The 19,538-nt window shown below is 38.4% G+C and overlaps 1 long non-coding RNA gene and 1 pseudogene across 1 annotated transcript in view; one reads left to right on the forward strand and one right to left on the reverse strand.

Annotated features, from left to right (window-relative positions):
• LOC134761990 (uncharacterized) overlaps positions 1-19,538 on the forward strand; it is a 115,083-nt gene that overhangs the window by 54,953 nt on the left and 40,592 nt on the right. The window lies entirely within an intron of this gene.
• Positions 8,789-10,291, reverse strand: LOC100461381 (serine/threonine-protein kinase 25-like; annotated as a pseudogene).

A 19,538-nucleotide genomic window follows, 5' to 3' on the forward strand; every position in this document is an offset into this window, starting at 1 on the left:
AGGCCCAAAACTACTAAAAATATTAGAAGAAAACGTAAGGAAAATTCTTCATGACATTAGTCTAGGCAAAAGTTTTATGACTAAGGCCTCAAAATCACAGGCTACAAAAATAGGCAAACAGTACTATATTAAAATCAAATGCTTCTACAGAGCAAATGAAATAACAGAGTGACGAGGCACCCTTTTGAATGGGAGAGAACATTTGTAAACTACTCATTTGGCAGGGGATTAATATCCAGAAAATACAAGGAACTCAAAAACAAATCAGTGGTAAAAAACAAAAACAAAAACAAACCAATAATCCCATTAATAAATGGGCAAAGGGCGGCCGGGCGCCGTGGCTCACGCCTGTAATCCCAGCACTTTGGGAGGCCGAGGCGGGCGGATCCCGAGGTCAGGAGATGTAGGCCATCCTGGCTAACACAGTGAAAGCCCTCTCTACTAAAAATACGAAAAATTAGCCGGGCGTGGTGGCGGGCGCCTGTAGTCCCAGCTACTCAGGAGGCTGAGGCAGGAGAATGGCGTGAACCCGGGAGGCGGAGCTTGCAGTGAGCGGAGACCGCACCACTGCACTGCAGCCTGGGCGACAGACCGAGACTCCGTCTCAAAAAAAAAAAAAAAAAAGGGGCACAGGGCATGAATAGACATTTTTCAAAAGAAGGCATAATAGCCAAGTATATGAAAAAGTGTTCAACATCACTAATCACAAAAGAAATGTAGCTCAAAACCACAGTAAGATATCATCTTACGCCAGTTAAAATGGCTTGTTTAAAAAAAGACAAAACAACAAATGTTGACAAGGATGTTGAAAAAAGAGAAATGTTATACACTGTTGGTGAGAATGCAAATTAATACAGTCAGTATGGAAAACAGTATGGAGATTTTTTAAAAAACCTAAAATAAAACTACCAAACAGTCCAGCAGTCCTACTTCTGTGTATTTATGCAAAGGAAAAGAAGTCACTGTATCCAAGAGATATCTGCACCCCCATGTTTGTTGCACTGTTGTTCACAATAGCAAAGATATGAAATCAACCTAAGTGTCCATTAATGAATGAAGAAAATATGGCATATATACACAATGAAATATGATTTGCCTATAAAAAAGAATGAAATCATGTCATTTGCAGCAACATGGATGAAACTGGAGGTTATCATTTAAGTAAAAGAAGCCAGATACAGGAAGACAAATACCACATTTTCTTACTCATATGTGAAGCCTAAAAAAACTTATCACATGGAAGTAGACAGTGTAATGACAGACACCAGAGACTGGCAAGAGTGTCTGTGGGTGAGGGTGGGAGGAATTAAAAGAGGTTGGTTAATGGGTACAACCATACAGATAGATAGAAGGAATAAGTTCTAATGTTTGATGACAGAGCAGGGTAACTATAGTTAACAACATATTGTATTTTTTTATAAATATATATTTTTTATTATACTTTAAGTTCTAGGGTACATGTGCACAACATGCAGGTTTGTTACATATGTATACATGTGCCATGTTGGTGTGCTGCACCCATTAACTCGTCATTTACGTTAGGTATATCTCCTAATGCTATCCCTCCCCCCTCCCCCCACCCCACAACAGGCCCTGGTGTGTGATGTTCCCCTTCCTGTGTCCAAGTGTTCTCATTGTTCAATTCCCACCTGTGAGTGAGAACATGCGGTGTTTGGCTTTTTGTCCTTGCGATAGTTTGCTGAGAATGGTTTCCAGCTTCATCTATGTCCCTACAAAGGGCATGATCTCATCATTTTTTATGGCTGCATAGTATTCCATGGTGTATATGTGCCACATTTTCTTAATCCAGTCTATCATGGATGGACATTTGGGTTGGTTCCAAGTCTTTGCTATTGTGAATAGTGCCGCAATAAACATACATATTTTTTAAAATAGTCAGAAAAAAGGACTTGAAATGTACCCATCACATACAAGTGATACATACTCAGATGATGGAAATCCTAAATATCCTGATTGGATCGTTACACATTCTGTGCATGTAACAAAATTTCACACTTACCCCATAAATATGTGCAAATATAAGGTATCAAAAATTATTTTAAAGGTAAAAAAATAAATAAACCGAGGGAAATTGGCAAACATCTCTTAATTTGAAATGACACTTGCATTTTTTGGGAATCCTGTGTTCTTTATACGTCTCCATGTCTAGGTCTCCATTAATGAATTGAAGAAACAGATCCCTTTGAATTATAGGTGGACAAGTTGTTTAAGTGGATATCCCATTTGACACATTTTCAGACTTCTTAAATTTTAAGAGTCAAGATGTATCTTTCTTTGTGAATAGGTAATATTTGGTTGAGTCAGCAGAGCCTGGCTTAGCTCTCAAGAACAGATCATGTTCATCAGGACTCAAACAATTCATATTACTAATGGGTCTAGTCTCAAGCAGAAAATCTAAGGCAGTGAGGATGATATTTAAACATTGTTTGGGTATTATATTTGATAGCAAATAAAGGCCATAAGACAACTGTTACTGGGCCCTGTCATTAGAATTACCATGTTCTAAAATTTATTTTAGTGAATAATACTGTTTAGGCCAGGAAAAAATAAAATATAATAAATATTATCATTTGCATTAATAAACCAATTTCATAATCACACTATTTTAGGGAATTAATTATCTTATTAAGTATGTTTCTCTCAGTGCATTGTAGCTTCATTTTTTTCTAAACCATATATATACATATACACACATCTATGTATACATATGTAATGTAATGTTACCAAAATCAAATTAATAGACCCATGTGTATGTGTGTGTATGTATATACGTGTACACATTTTCTGTTTTTATAGGGAGTGGAGGATAATATATTCAATCAATGAATTCAAAGAATTTTGGAGTCTGAATTTTAAAAAAAATCTGTAATCTTCCTCTCACACCTAACAGAGTTTTATTGGAAATAATAATTGTAGATTAATGATATTTTCCCACAACAATTTGAAGTTTTTATCAATTTTTTTGTCTTAAAATCAAGTGGTAGTAATGAGCAGTCTGATGCCAACCTGGTTTTCTTTCAAATAGTTTCTCATCCCCCTCTTGGGGACACTTGAATTTCATCTTTGCTTTCATTGGGCTAAAATTTTACTTGTCACATAAAAGTAGGGCACTAATTTCAAAAGCTATAAAAATCCCCTTAAATAATCAACTTGGTATCTCTGTCATTTGCTACCCCATCTCTGAAACTGCCAATATTGAGTGTGGAAACTTTTAGTGTGCCGAAGAAAGAATAGTTGCCATTTTTACTGCTACATTTTGTGGTCTGTTTCTCTAGCTGTGGCTTACGTATTACGTACATATTATATATTCCCATTTACTCTTTTTGCCTTTATTTTTTCCCAGCTTTATTGAAGTATAATTGACAAATAAAAATTGTATGTAGTTGTAATTGGTAGTTCACACCTGTAATCTTAACCACTTGAGAGGTTGAGGTGAGAGGATCACATGCGGCCAGGAGATTGAGAACAGCCTGGGCAACATAGTGAGATCCCCATCTCTATTTTTTAAAAATTAGCTGAGCATAGTAGCTCATTCCTATAATCCCAGCTACTCTGGACCCTGAGGGGCAGGGATCACTTGAGCCCAGGAGTTCAAGGCTGAAGTGAGCTATGCTCATGTCACTGCACTCCAACCTGGGCAACAGAGTGAGACCCTGTCTTTTATACAAAAGTGTACATATATAAGGAGTACAATGGGCAACTCTTAAATGTCCTCACCACACACACACACACACACACACACACACACACACACACAGAGTAACTGTGTAGTGAAGGGTCTATTAATTTGATTTTGGTAATATTACATTACACATATATATAAAATTGTCAAAGAGCAAACTTCAAGTACACAATACAGTATTATTAACTGTATTCACAATTTATATTAGAGCTCCAGAACTTACTAATTTTATAACAGAAAATGTGTATCCTTTAACCAGTATTTTCATTTTCCTTACCCCTTTCCAGCCCCTGGCAACCACCTTTCCACTCTCTGCTTCTAGAGTGTAAACTTTATAGATACCACAAATAAGTTATTCACAATAACCAAGATATGGAAACAATCTAAGTGACTATCAATGGATGAATGGATGAAAAAATAATGGATATTATACAGCCATAAAAAGTGCACATGTACCCTAGAACTTAAAGTAGAATTAAAAAAAAGAAAAAAAAGGAAAGTGCAGATATCTCTACAATGTGGTAATTTCATTTCCTTTAGGTATATACTCAGAAAAGGGACTGCTGTGTCATATAGACAGTTATTGCTGTACAGAAATAAAACTAATTTTTGTATATTGATTTTATATCTGCAACTTTGTTGAATTCATTTATTAATACTAACAGATTTTTTTGTCTATTCTTTAGTTTTTTCTACATATAGGATTGTGTAATCTTCTGCAAATAAGGATAATTTTACTTGTTCTTTTTCCTTTTGTGTGCCTTTTATTTCTTTTTCTTGTCTGATTGCTGTTGCTAGTACTTCCAATACTATATTGACTAAATGTAGGCAGGGTGAATATCCTTGCCTAGTATTGGAATTTAGAGGAAAAGTTTTTAGTTATTCTCCCTTGATTATGATGTTAGCTGTGGGATTTTCATAAATGACATTTATTACATTGAGAAAATGTCCTTCTTTATCTAATTTGTTGAGTATTATCATAAAAGAATGTTAAATTTTGTCAAATGGCTTTTCTGCATCAATTGCCATAATCATTTGTGGTTTATTCTTCATTCTGTTATTATGATGTATTGCTTTGATTGATTTTTGTATGTTAGTTCAGACTTGCATGTCAGGGATAAATCCCACTTGGTCATGATATATAATCTTGTTGATGTGCTGTTCAATTTGTATTGTTAATAATTTATTAAACATTTTTGCATCTATGTTCATCAGAGATATCAGCCTATAATTTTCCTTTCTTGTGGTGTCTTTGTCTGGCTTTGGTATCAGGGTGACATTGGCCTCATAAAATGGGTTTGGAAGTATTCCCTCTACCTCTATTTTTGAAAGAGCTTAAGAAGGATTGGTGCTGGCCTGGCTCAGTGCCTTACGTGTGTTGTCCTGGTACTTTGAGAGGCTGAGGTGGGTGGATCATCCAAGGTCAGGAGTTCAAGACCAGCCTGGCCAACATGGTGAAACCTCGTCTCTACTAAAGATACAAAAATTAGCTGGGCATGGTGATGGGCACCTGTAATCCAGGCTACTCAGGAGGCTGAGGCAGGAGAATAGCTTAAACCTGGGAGGCGGAAGTTGCAGTGAGGCAAGATCACTCCATTGCACTGCATCCTGGGTGACAAGAGCAAAACTCCGCCTCAGAAAAAAAAAAAAAGAAAGAAAAAAGAAGGATTGATGTTAATTCTTCCTTGAACATTTGGTGTACTTCAGCAATGAAGTTATCAGAAGTTTTCTTTGTTTAGAGGCTTTTAATTACTACTTCAATCTCTTTATTTGTTATTGGCCTTTTCAGGCTTCGTCTTTCTTCCTGATTCAATCTTAGTGGGTTTAAAGTTTTCTAGGAATTTATTTCCTCTAAGTTATCTAATTTATTGGCAGATATTTGCTCATTATTATTCCCTATAATCCTTTTTTATTTTGAGGTATCTCTTGTAATGTTTCCACTTTCATTTCTGACTTACTTAAATCTTTTTAAATAAGACTTACTTTTTAAAAAATGTATCTTTTTGAAACTGAGGAAGTTTCCTTGACACTTAAATTTACATGGAAATACTACTGTAATAAATGTAGGTTTTCTGAAAATTTTCAGTTAAGTATTCTAATCAAAGAGCCAGAAACAGGACTCACTATCTATAACAGCACTTATTTTTTAATGAATCTGTAGAAAAACATTAAGACTTTTTTTATAGTTTTTTAATACTTTTATTTTAGGTTTAGGGGTATGGTGCATGTTTGTTACGTAGGTAAATGTGTGTCATGGCGGTTTGTTGTACAGATTATTTCATCACCCAGGTATTAAGCCTAGTACTCATTAATTATTTTCCCTGATGCTCTCCCTCCCCTAGCCCTTCATCCTTCAATAGGCCCCAGTGTGTGTTGTTCCCCTTGCTGTGACCATGTGTTCTCATCATTTAGCTCCCAAAATACTGCAATTTGTTCTCACTTATGAACAAAATTTGCTAAGAATAATGGCCTCCAGTTCCATCCATAACCCTGCAAAGGACATGATCTTATTTTTTTTATAGCTGCATAGTATTCCACGTTTATGTGTACCAAATTTTCTTTATTCAATTTACCACTGATGGATAGACTAGAGATCTAGAGAGAGAGAGAGGTTGTTCTTATGAAATACAGTCTGTTAGAAGTTTGTCTGTCTAAATTTAAAATGTGTGTCATACTTTGATTCTTGAAATAAATGACCCCAGAGTTTAATAAGCAATAGGTATTTTCAAGGAAGTCTTGGCATAAACTCATAAGATATTTTAACTGTTATGAGGATTAAGCAACAGGTATGCTTCAGTAAACACTAACATTTGTGTATATGCTGATTTATATACAAAATTTAGGAGCTTTTCACTAAATAGTTAGACTCTAAATATAAAATATTTAATCTCCTTGAAGTAGGTCCAAGGTAAACTTAAATAGTGCCAATGTGTTTTGCACTGGAACTCTTTGGAAATATGTTTATACTTGTCACAAGTTAATTTCTAATTTTGTACTGTTGAGATAATGGCATTTGTCTATATTGAAGCATATAGGAGATTTTCCAATACTTTCTGCTGATAATAAAGGACACTGTAGTTACTTCTTCTTAAAATCATACTAAGTAATCAAACATGTTTGTGGTTCAGAAGCATGTTTAGTATATACAGAACAAACATTAATTATGTGAGTGTATTGTTCCCAATGAAAACAATTCTATACATGTTTGTGGTTCAGAAGCATGTTTAGTAAATACAGAACAAACATTAATAATATGAGTGTATTTTTCCCAGCGAAAACAATTCTATTATATAACCCATTAACATTCTTTCAACAGAATGTATAACACTGTTAGAGTGATAGCCGCAGGAGGCAACAACATTCCTAGGCAAATAGGGGAGGGTCCCCAGTAAAACCCCACTTTCAAGTCAAAGACAGTTTAAAACCCAAGCTACAAGTCTCAAAAAAATCTATAAACAAGATTGAGAACCTCTCCTCCTGTTTGACGTGCTTTCCTCTGATTGGTCCCCACACTTCACCTATTTTACATATACCTACCCTTTCCTAATTGTTTTTTTTTTAAACTGCCATGCTACCTTTGAGTGGTGACTTTGATTTAGCCTTTTTTTTTTTGCATACTCACAAAGTAATCAGCATGCACTCCCCCATTCTGAGGCCATAAAACTCCCAGACCCAGCCATGCTGAGAGAGAGACCACCCTCACATCTCTCTCCTGAGAGCTGTTCCATTAACTCTTTTCTGCACCTCTTAACCTTCAATTGTCAGTATAAGCTCATTCTTCTTGGATGTGGGACAAGAACTTGGGATGCTGCCAAATGCAGGTACAAAAAAAGTAGTAACACTTTATTTAGCTCTCTGACCCCTGTTGGCACCTGGTGGCCACCCCATGCAATAGGAAGCAGCGATGGGGTTGGGCCAGCTCTGGAGCTGCGGGGCACAGTGTGGCAACAGGACTGAAAGAGCTGTTAACACGTCCCCATTCTGCAGGCTGTGGTGGCACTAAAAGAGCTGTTAGCATGCTGTAACACCTCCTCTGGGGCTTCAAGGTCACAAACTTCCCCATTTGGCTGCCATCATCTTCCCCTCGTATGGATGTCGCAGTCCCCTGGAGGAGTAACTTGTGACACACCTGGTTCAGTCACAAGCCCTGCATGGAGTGTTCACCTGTGCTAGCACTTGGAGTGGTCAGCCGGACCTGGCACTCACTCATCCAGACACACCCTCCAGCGGGGGCTGAGTGCTCCATCATGGTGGTCATGGTATCCATGCAGAGCACAAGCCAAGCATGGCCTGGAGGGCTGAGTGGGAGGTGCACGTCCTGTGGTGAACCCAGGGCCAAGCAACACCTGGGCAGGGGTGTCAACAGCTGGGGAGGTCTCTGGCTGGCAAAGTGGCTGAGAAAAATCCTGCATCAAGAATTTTATTCCATTTTTGGGATGGGGCAAAGGCAATTCATTTACTGATTTTAATTTTCTCTATATTTTGTCCAAAGATCTAAAGATTAAAGTTGTGTCCATGTACTATTATATATGTATTTAGGATTAACAGAGATAGGCCTTTTAGTTCTTGATTCTGGAAATTATATCTGACTTAAATATTTACTCTTGGAGATTTTGGACTTATTTTTTGACTTTTTTTATAGGCCACACCATGTGATGAATTCAAATGATTTTTGTATCATTTGCCGGGTAGGCCAATCTATCCCCCTTAAGTCTTATTAACCAGACATTCTTTTTTTTTTTTTCCAAGTCAGGTCTTTACTGAAAGTGGCAGGGGCCTCTCAATGTTCTATGAAAACTAACATATTAACCTCAGAATATTTAAGGAAACAAGTAAATTCAATTTTCTTAAAAATCAAAACATTCTGGATGACACAAGTACTTATGAGCAGACACAGTACCTGATCCAACACCACAAGGCAAATCTATGGCCATCATGGGCCCTGGGAGGACAGCGGCCAGGGCACTCCTCTGGGGGCTGCCCTGTTGCCTCTCCCCACCTCATGGGAGGAGGCAAAGCTGCCCTGATAGTTGCTCTGCGCCTTGGTCTGAGCGGCCATAGGGCTGCGTGAGTCTGCAGAAGACCCTACACAGCACAGGGCACCTTCCAAGTCAGCACAGTTCTTACGGAGCTCAGAACAAAAACAAAGCACCTTCTGTCCCCTATCTGAACAGCAGCGCGCTTCAGCAGGTTTCTGTTGTGTGAAAACCTCTGCACTCGCTCCACCAGGTGCATCGTCAGCTTGTCTGAGATGCCAGGGCAGGACTCCTCGGCCAGGCTGAAGGCCTTCTCCAGCTCCTCCAGCTCACCCAGGCTTCCGCCGCTCTGCTTGTGCTTCTCTTTGAGCTCTCCGAAGACGGGCCGGACCAGCGTGGACAGGCACTGGAACCTCGGCTGCCTCTTGACGGGCTCCGCAGGCTTCTGTGAGCCATGCAGGGCCGTCCCCTTGTGAAGCTTGCTGTGTGGACTCGGCCGGATGGTAGGGGGGAACGTCCAGATGGGGCCCTGCTCCTCGTCCTCCATCTCGCCATCAATGTCAGAGTCCTCAGAGCTGGACTCCTCGCCATGCCCCTCTGACTTCCAGCGCTTATAGCGGTGGATGAACTCGGTGAGGAAGGAAGTCTTCTTGGTGTAGCGTGTCATGAATTTGTGCTTCAGGAGCTCCTTGGCCGTGGGCCGGAATTGGGAGGTCCTTGTTGAGGCAGGCCTCCAGGAACTCCTTGAAGGGCTTGCTGTGCTGGCCCTCCAGTGTGGGTGGGCTGTTCTTGGGAATCAGGAACAGGACGCGCATGGGGTGGAGGTCAGAGTTTGGAGGCTCCCCCTTGGCCAGCTCGATGGCCGTGATCCCCAGGGACCAGATGTCAGCCTTGAAGTCGTAGGCCGACTGCTTGATGACCTCAGGCGCCATCCAGAAGGGGGTGCCCACGAATGTGTTCCTCTTAATCTGCATGTCTGTGAGGTGCCCTGCTACCCCAAAGTCCACCAGCTTCACGTCCCCCTGCTCCAAGAGTAGCACGTTGGCAGCTTTGATGTCTGGGTGGATCTTGCGTTCGGAGTGCAGATAATCCAGGCCCTTCAGAATCTCCCGCAGGATCGTGGCAATGTACGTCTCCTCCAGGGGACCTGGTTTAAGCAAATCCAGTGCTGAGCCGCCGCCCAGGTACTCCATGATGATCCATAGCTTGGTGCTCTTTAGGTAGGAGCCAAAGTAGCGGGTGATGTAGGGGCTGTCGCACTGGCTGAGGACGGTGATCTCCTGCTGCATGTCCTCGATCTCATCCTCGGCCTCCTCCAGGTGGACGATCTTGATGGCCACCACCTCCTTCGTGTGGTTATCCATGCCCTTGTAGACCTACCCAAACGAGCCCTTGCCAATGCAGTCGAGCTTGGTGAAGAGCTCTTCAGGGTCCACTCCAGAGTGCTGGTTGGCAAATCCCCGGAGGTGAGCCATGGCCACGCCGCCTCAGACCTTCCGCCGGCAGCCCCAGGAGGCGTCTGGATCCCGCGGAGAGGCTCGGAGCCGGCTAGCTCGCCCCTGCGGCGTCAGTCCACTGCGAGGGACAGCAGGAGCGTTTGGTGCCCAGTTCAGTCATCTGAGACGGAGCTCCGGGTCTGCGGGCTCCATGGAGGGGGGCTCCAGGAGACCCCCAGGCCGCCAGGGCCCCAACACGCCCCGGCCTAACGCCCAGGCGCCCGGGGGCTCGCCGCCCCTCCCGTCCCCGCCCCCCTAACCAGACACTCTTGAGATTTACATGGTGGCTTTTAGAGCTTTTGTCTTCTAATGCTGAAGTGTCGTGAAGACATCAGAGAAAGTTACATCGCATGTTTTAGACAGGCATTTATTAGCAAAAATGTTAATGCAATTTGAAAAGTTTAAATACCAATAAACTACCTTCTTGTTTAAATTCAATGCAGTGCTTTACTTAGCAAATTTAACTCCTCACTTCTTTCCTTTCACAGTAATTGGCAACACCGTAAATCTAATTGCTAATGTCAAAATCAAGGCATAGCTATTCATCTCTCATTCTGAAACAATAAATCACTAGAGTCAGTTTGACTCCACCATTTAAAGATTCTCAGATCCTCCACTTCTTCCTACCATCCTTGTTCCCAGAGGTATAGTGCAGGCAACTGTTACGTCTCATTCGGATGACTGACAGTCTTCAATCATTTACCTGAGAGCATCCTGGGTGAATTTTTTCAAAACATAAATTGTCAGCCCTCCTTCACTGGCCTCTTGTGAAATTTAGGATGAAGCTTTAATGTTTAATGAGTCCTATAAATTGTTAGTATGTAATACTAGCCTACCTAGACTCACCACTCTCATACTGTTTCTAAACCAACTATACAAATATGGTCTGGGTTACTACTTTTTTCTGATTTTTACTCTTTCAATTATGTTCTTTCTGATTAAAATATTTCTCTTTCTTCTTGCCCTATTTTACCTATCCATCAACTGCTCATAATCTAGGACTTTTCAATTTTTTCCGATCCAACAATAGGCATACTGACCATTCTATGGAGGGTCCTTGTATTATCCACCTCCTCTATCCTAATGTTCATTGTACTTTTGACTGACATCCTCATAGGCACAACACAGTTGCTAGCTCTGTACCTAGCAACAGTGATGGCCCCATGAGGATGTCACACAAAAGTACAATCATTTTTTTACTATTTTTATTTTTAATTTATTTATAATTGACCATACAAAGATACAAATATATATAATTTGAATAGTAATGTGAGATCCAACAATTTGTTAGTTGATTCATTAAGCATTTTTCTAAGTATTTACATTGAGTTTGAAATGTATTGGCTGATGCTTTGCAAAGGTAACTTCAGACTGCATGGAACTTACCATGTGTTTGGAGGTATAACTAATAAATTGAATAATGCCATTTTATTTATTCTATGTAATGCTATTCTACTTAAAGCCATTCTAAACTTTGGATAAATATTTGTTGTACGAATCAATAAATGACATCAATAAATGACAATTATTAATTTATCTGTATTACACAATAAACTCACATTGTTGTGTGCTCCCAATCTATTGATTTTTGTTTTTGTTGTTGTTTTAGTTTGGGTGTGGGGTGTCAGTGGATATCAACTAAATAAATCCACATCTCTCATGTATTAGTCAATGTCCTTGAGTTAAATCTGTTCCTCATAACAAAATGCCCAAGTGGAAGATTTTGAGGGAGATAGACTGAAATATCTAGATAATATTGAGAGAAGGACATAGATGCATATTCTGCTATCAGTAAATAAGAGAGAAAAATATATTTAAATTTAGAAGGGAGATGAGCTATTTCAGAATGGTTGACATTATATAATGACTAAAAATAAAAGCAGTACAGTAAAAATAGATAAACTTTCTCTTGCTGTTCTAGTAGATAATGATCACGATACATGTGAAAAAGGGAGATTATTAATGTAATAATCTTATAATTTAAAATTAAAAAGGTAAATTTTATAATTTATAGACATTCATAGTAACAGCCTAAAGCAGTGAATAAAGAATAAGAGTTTACAATGATTTTAAAAGTGATTATATTTCTTAGCATAATTTTAACATTATACTTCTTAGATGAAAATTATTATGGAAAACAATGTTTGGAAAATCCTTCAAATATGTTGTGTTCATTGTTACTTGTATAAAATCTACTGCAGAATAAACTAAAGCCTTAACATTAATCTTATTGTTACAGAGAGTGTAAAGGAAAGATAAAACATATTGGGTAAATGTAAAAATAGAGCATAACAAAGGAACGAATCAGAAACATGTAAAATGGTCAAATGGGAATATTTTCTATTCTCTTTGTCATTTTCAGGGGAAATTTTAACATTTGCTTGCAGAGAGATATACTCACTTTTATTTTTTTCCTAGGATCATCCATTAAAATTACTACTCTGTTCTATTTTAATGGCATGTGAATTCATTACTTAAAATTAAGTCATTAAAAGCAAATGTTGCATGGATTTACATTTTTAAATTATTTTCAGAATATTCTCTTTATCCATACATGTTGTAACTTTAGTTTCTAATTAAAAATGCTTTTAAAATTGTTGCATTTTCACCCTCTTCTAACAAGCTCTTTGCCAACCCATTTATTTCATTAGGCTATGACTTTCTCCCTCAGTTAGTGGGTGCTGCAACTCTTCCACACCCCATTACTTTTCAATTGTCTTCTCCGAAGCACCACAGCACAGAGCAAAATTAGATGATATAGAAGAGTAAACAATGTTTCCCATCACCCATTTTTTAATCTCCTATTTTTTTCCTTTCTCTGTCACTCTTTGCTTCCTGTTAGGTTTCCAGTACAACCCACTGGATCTGTAATGTTTTGTGAAGATCTGCCCAACCTTTCTTCTTATCTGTTTAGCATCCCATCATCTGAGATCTGTGCTCTTTTCAACGTGACAGCCAACTAATCTAAAAATGTAATTACTAACTGTGTGTAAAAGAAGTATTCATTATTTGTATGCTCATAAAAGGTTAGCTAAATGCTTTTACAGGTAATTTTTGCATAAGTAATGTTGAAGCAAGAGTAGTATAAAATAAAATACAAAACTCAATGATCTTCACCAAAAACTGACAATTTATTTACTATATTTATTTTTAATTGACCATATAAACATATAATTCTACATAATTGAAATAGTAATGTGAGATACAATAGTTTGTTAATTAATTCATTAAGCATTTTTTGAGTATTTATATTGAGTTTGAAATTTGTTGGTTGGTGCTTTTCAAAGGTAAATTCAGACTGCATGGATCTTGTCATGTATTAAGAGGTATAACAAATAAGTAGAATAATGCCATATAGAGTGATAGCAACCATGCTAAAAGCACTTATAGTGTATCATGGATACATATCAGTGAGCAACCACTCAAATTCCTAGGAAGGAATTCAATCAGAAATGATACCCCAAATGAGACATAGAGAATATAAACACTATAAAGCGAGATAGATTATGGATTATTCAATAAACAAAATTTTAGGCAGAGAGAACAACTAGACAGAAAGCAAGGGAACCACAAGAGTGAGTGCAAAGTGCATGATATACCTGTGCTTGAATTTATAAAAAAGGTGTTGGGATTAACAAGTGGAATCTTGGATAAAAAGATCAATGCCAGGTCATGGAAGATGCTGTTGACCACACTAGAGATTTTGATATTTATACCCAATGATGTTTGGGGCTCTTAATAAACATCAGGCTGAGAAATAATTTTTATGTTAGGAAAATCTGTTTTTCTGCTTCATTATATTTTGGATTTTTTGTTTTATTTTGCTTTGTTTGTAGAGAATGGATGATATGGTTTGGCTCTCTGTCCCCACCCGAATCTCATCTCAAATTATAATCCCCATAACCCCACGTGTCAAGAGAGGGACCTGGTGGGAGGTGATTGGACCACAGGGGCAGTTTCTCCCTTGCTATTCTTGTGATAGTGAGTGAGTTCTCATGAAATCTGATAGTATTATAAGCGTTTGACAGTTTCTCCTTTACACACTGTCTCTCTCACCTGCCCCAATCTACGACGTGGCTGCTTGCCCTTCCACTATGATTGTAAGTTTCCTGAGGCTTCCCCAGCCATGTGGAACTGTAAGTCAATTCAACCTCCTTTCTTTATAGATTGCCCATTCTTGGGCAGTTCTTTATAACATTGTGAGAAAAGACTAATACAATGGAGGACAGACTTTAGGCAACAAGTCTGGAAGCATGAAGGGCAATTCTATGGTGGCTGCTACACTACATCAGGTTTGATAAAATGAGGAGCTAAGGTCATAAATAAGGTTAAATTACTAGAACTTAGATTATTATTATTATTATTTTTTTTTTTTTTTGAGACAGAGTCTTGCTCTGTCGCCCAGGCTGGAGTGCAGTGGCGCGATCTCGGCTCACTGCAAGCTCCACCTCCTGGGTTCATGCCATTCTCCTGCCTCAGCCTCCCGAGTAGCTGGGACTACAGGTGCCCGCCACCACGCCCGGCTAATTTTTTTGTATTTTTAGTAGAGACGGGGTTTCACCGTGTTAGCCAGGATGGTCTCGATCTCCTGTCCTCGTGATCCACCTGCCTCAGCCTCCCAAAGTGCTGGGATTACATGCGTGAGCCACCGCACCTGGCCTAGAACTTGGATTATTTTGGTGAGGTAAAAGAGGAGACATTGATGACTCCTAAATTTTTGGATTTTCCAACTGAAATATTACAACTGTCAGGGTCTCAAAGGAAACCTACATCAGTCAGGGATACAAGAAGAGTATAGCCAATATGACCTCCCTGAATAAGACATTTTCTTCACAGTTGATGGGGCACCCCAAGTAAGATCTATGCCATTCAGGAGCCATGAGCCATGGAAAATGAAAGAGAATTGGACATACATATGGAGGTGCAGACAGTTGATTTGTCTGAGAGGAGCAGAACCTGGGAACATTTGCTGAGATTTCTGGTAGACTTCTGTTTCATATTAAGGGAAATGGTGATTAAATTATGGCTAAATCCATATAAAAGAGAATGGCAGTTAATAAAAGAGTGGTCAGTTAAAATTTGGGAGCTTGCAACAGTTTGAGGAGCCACACTATAGTTTTTTTCTTTGTGAGAAAGACTTTAAGGGAAGACCTTGAAAATATATTTTAATAGCATAAATATGATGTCTATGTATCTCTCTATTTCAATATCTGTATGTATCATTCCTTTCTCCGTGCCTATTGGACCTTGGAGTTGTTGAGTGACTTGAGTTTACACATAATGGTTGCAAATTTCCTCTTTCGATTCTTAGTGTAGGTGTATTCTCTGTAATTGTTGTCTAAAATGGATCAGAAACTTCTGCCCACCCAGGCAGCCATAGGGCTGACTGCTACATTTGTGACAAAGCCCTGTTACTTAGAAGAAGCTTAGCAATAATCAGGGTACCATTCAAGGAGCTGCCTTTGAATCTACTTTCCAGTACTCAGCCCGTCGTTACTCTTTTTAATTCCCCCTCATTAGCAGGCATCAAAGTGAAGGACCATTTATTATGTGGATAACCACAAGATTTATTCTATCTTCACAATACAGATTCACAGGGACTTTTCTCAAACTCTCTTAATTGGCCTACAAGGTCTCATTCTTTCTTTCCTAGAAAGCTATATTTCTGCCAGTGTCCCCATCTCATAGACAAAACTGTCAAGACCTGTGAAGAGTTTGAGATGTTACCCTATTTTCAAGCTGAAATATTAGCCTCACAATTTCATGAATGCTGTCAGAAGACATGACCCTCTTGGATGAAAGCAAGTAAATTAGTTGCTCACTCTGATAGCAGTAGTCAGAAGAGCAGGTTCTTCTTGCCTTCTGTTCCATAAGCTCAAATTTCTACAGTGTGATGCAGAGAGAGAATTACACACAATGGGTTCAATTACAAAGGAGAAACTCTTTTCTTAGGAAATGCACATCTTCTACAGGATGGGAATCAGGGAATCATGCCTGTTGCTTGCTCTGGAGGGAAACACTATCTCTATCTTCCAAGATTGTTTACTATACAAACAGCAAAGTAGTCTGAAACAAAAGCAATCAGTGTCTCTGGTTAGCAGATGTGTAGAAAGGGAGGGTACACATCCCAGGATTTTGGGAGGCCAAGGCGGGCAGATCACGAGGTCAGGAGATCGAGACCATCCTGGCTAACACAGTGAAACCCCGTCTGTACTAAAAATACAAAAAAATTAGCCAGGCACAGTGGCGGGCACCTGTAGTCCCAGCAACTGGGGAGGCTGAGGCAGGAGAATGGCATGAACCCAGGAGGTGGAGCTTGCAGCGAGCTGAGGTTGCACCACTGCACTCCAGCCTAGGTGACAGAGCGAGACTCCATCTCAAAAAAAAAAAAGAAAAAGAAAAAAAAAAGAAACGGAGGGTACACATGGAGAATTATCTCCCAGTATGTAAATGCAGAGAAAAAGAAAACCTGCACCCTCGGTGTGTAGATAACAAAAAAGGAGTTTTGCAATGTATTTTTTTAAAATGAATAATATTATCTGTGCCCTTGCCTCACACACGGAAGAAATTCTCCTTAAGACCTACTTGCTACAAACTTTGTAATAAAACTAGAATAGAGTGTCATCCAGACAGACAGGTGAAAGGCCCACTTTTAGAGAGTATAGCTTATGCACTAGAACTGTTAGATAATTTGTCAAAATTGTTTTGGAGAAAACACCTGCTATTGGATGTGATAAAATAACTAAGACTAGACTTAGCCAACCGGTACAGTTTGGATATTGAAATGCAGGCAGTGCCTGAAGGCACTTTCCAAATGGCAGTGCAGAGAAGTGGATTCTGAGCAGATCATGCTCTTGTTGAACTGAGGAGGCAGAGATGGAGCTCAAAGTTATGAAGTGCTCATGACATAAACTTGATTGTATCATATATTTACAGCTTCTTTTATTTGCCATTTCTACATATTCCTAGGGTTTCATTTATTCTACTGTATCTTATTTTTACATTTACCCTTAGTTGTCTTTCAAGACACAATAAAATAATACCATACCAAAATAATAAAATTTTGATTTCTAGAGGGAAGATCCTTAAGTAGAAGCCAAGATAGAGATGTTTAGTCCAACGAGATTGTTGCAAGTTATAGCATTCAATATGAGCCTGAGCTTTTTTCTTCATGCAATGAAGCTTTAGTTTTTATATCATGGGTTTTATGTCTCTGTCTTTGATATAAACGGTAGATTTTGAAATTTGATATCTTTTCTTAAAATGATGTATTAATTACATTTTCCATGGCCAGGAACTAGCATAAGGCCATGTTTTAATGATATATTAACATGGTTTCTCAGTATTATTTGAAATTCATTATGGAGCATCAGTTTTTTAAAAAAACTTATAAAGTGATTTTGAAGTTTTCTCAATTCTAGAGTAAGGGGATGTGTGACACAAGTCACAAGTCTATTCTTTGACACATTTTACATTTATGTTTTTGGAATAGTGACTTTTTGGCCATTTTATTAACTGATCTTTTGGTGTGACCACCAGTGAAAGTCAACAGTTGCACTCACTGTAAACCTTTTTCTTGCAGCATTTCTTCAGCTTTTGATGACTTTTTTTTTTGTCAATTGTAGTGTTTGTACTTATATGTTTTTACAGTTTCCTTTGTATATGTATGCATATGTATACACATATATATACATATATTTACATGTTCCATAATCAAGTGCATATGTATAGAATGTCACTTTGTATGAAGATAATCCAAAAATATAATTATTCTAACATTGTCATCTTTCTTCTCCTTTTATAAGTACATAGATTGTCTTGCACTTTATGCTCTTGAACATGTAGATTTTAATCATTGTAAGCTGATTCAAATGGCCATTAATATTTGGCCAAATATTAATAATTTTACTATTGCATTATCTACTTAATTATTACCACTTGCCCAGTAATAGCCCGTTTAAGATGGCTTTAATACCTATGAAACCTCAAAACTATCCTAAAATTTGAACTGTTATAAGAGTTTCCAGACCCAAGCCTTTATTTTTCTTGTCCCATGGCACATAATCAAATGTGCTTCAAGGAGCCCTAGTTACTTTTAATAGACATTAGTAATAGAAACAAAATAATATCTAGATTGTTTTGTATGGGTCTTCACGAGAATTTTTCATGGAAAAAAGCGCAGTTATACTATAAAGTTATGATTAGGAATAATAGAGTTAGAAAAATATTTATTGTGTAAGTCATGATTTCCAATTAATTTTTTCATTATTATACTAGTTATAGCTTTCTTTCAATGGGAGGGGTTATGGATACCAAAGATGTTCTCATTTATTGATAGTACCTCCTCTGTACCTTTTAAACTTCAAGATTTTCGACTCTTAGCACAGTGAAGGTCTACGTCAGTTAGATTTATAGATGTTATGATATTAATTGGGAACAACAATGGTTCAGATTTTATAAGGACTGAGCCACATCTTTTTACTGCCTGTGAACTCTCAGTTTCAATGGAAGTTTCCTTGAGGAACTACCAATCCCAGTTCATCACAGAATACATCAGTCTTTTCAGCGTTAATTATGACAATTCTTCAGCCACACATTAAAAAGCACATGAGTTGGCACTTTGATTTCGCATCTGCGGCTTTCAAAGCTAGACTTCTTGAAATTATTGTTCTTCCCTGTTAACTTTCTCCTCCACATCCAATTTTCTGCCAGGTTCTCTCACTTATATTTCCTGAATATTGTTAGAATCCTTCCCCTCTGCAAGGTCATTACTGTCACTGCCCATGATTGGCTGTTTCTCCTCTCATTTATAGTATTATCCTCTTAACTTTTCTTTATTTCTCCAGCTTTGACCCTCCCCTGCCATTCCTTCCCATGCTGCTGTCAGTGATTTTTATACAATGAGTATATAATGGCATTTTATCTCTTAACATGTTTCCATGGTTTTCTGCTACATTTAAAATAAAACTGAAATACTCAACCATGGCATAGGAGACACTTCATTCCAGCTGATAATCTCTTCAGCTTTTCATGACATCGACATCACTTGGAAAGACACTTTTCCAAATAGTCGTTTCTTTTTCTCTGAATTACAAACAACTTTTTAAAAACGTTCTTGCTAAACTCATTTTTTTTCTTTCCTCAGGACCAATTTATTCTTTAATGTATAGGTACCTATCCACTGCTTCCTTGTCTGCCCATCTCTCACTACTTTTTGTTAAGTATCTGTGATAGGCAGAATAACGCCCTCATACTCAAAGATGCCGATTTCCCAATCTCCAGCTCTGAAAATATGTAATGTAAAATTGCAAGAAGAATTAAAAATATAATTAAGGCAAAGGACATTGATTTAGGAATATTATT

This window comes from Pongo abelii, chromosome 8 (assembly GCF_028885655.2).
Source record: "Pongo abelii isolate AG06213 chromosome 8, NHGRI_mPonAbe1-v2.0_pri, whole genome shotgun sequence".
Taxonomy (NCBI): Eukaryota; Metazoa; Chordata; class Mammalia; order Primates; family Hominidae; genus Pongo; species Pongo abelii.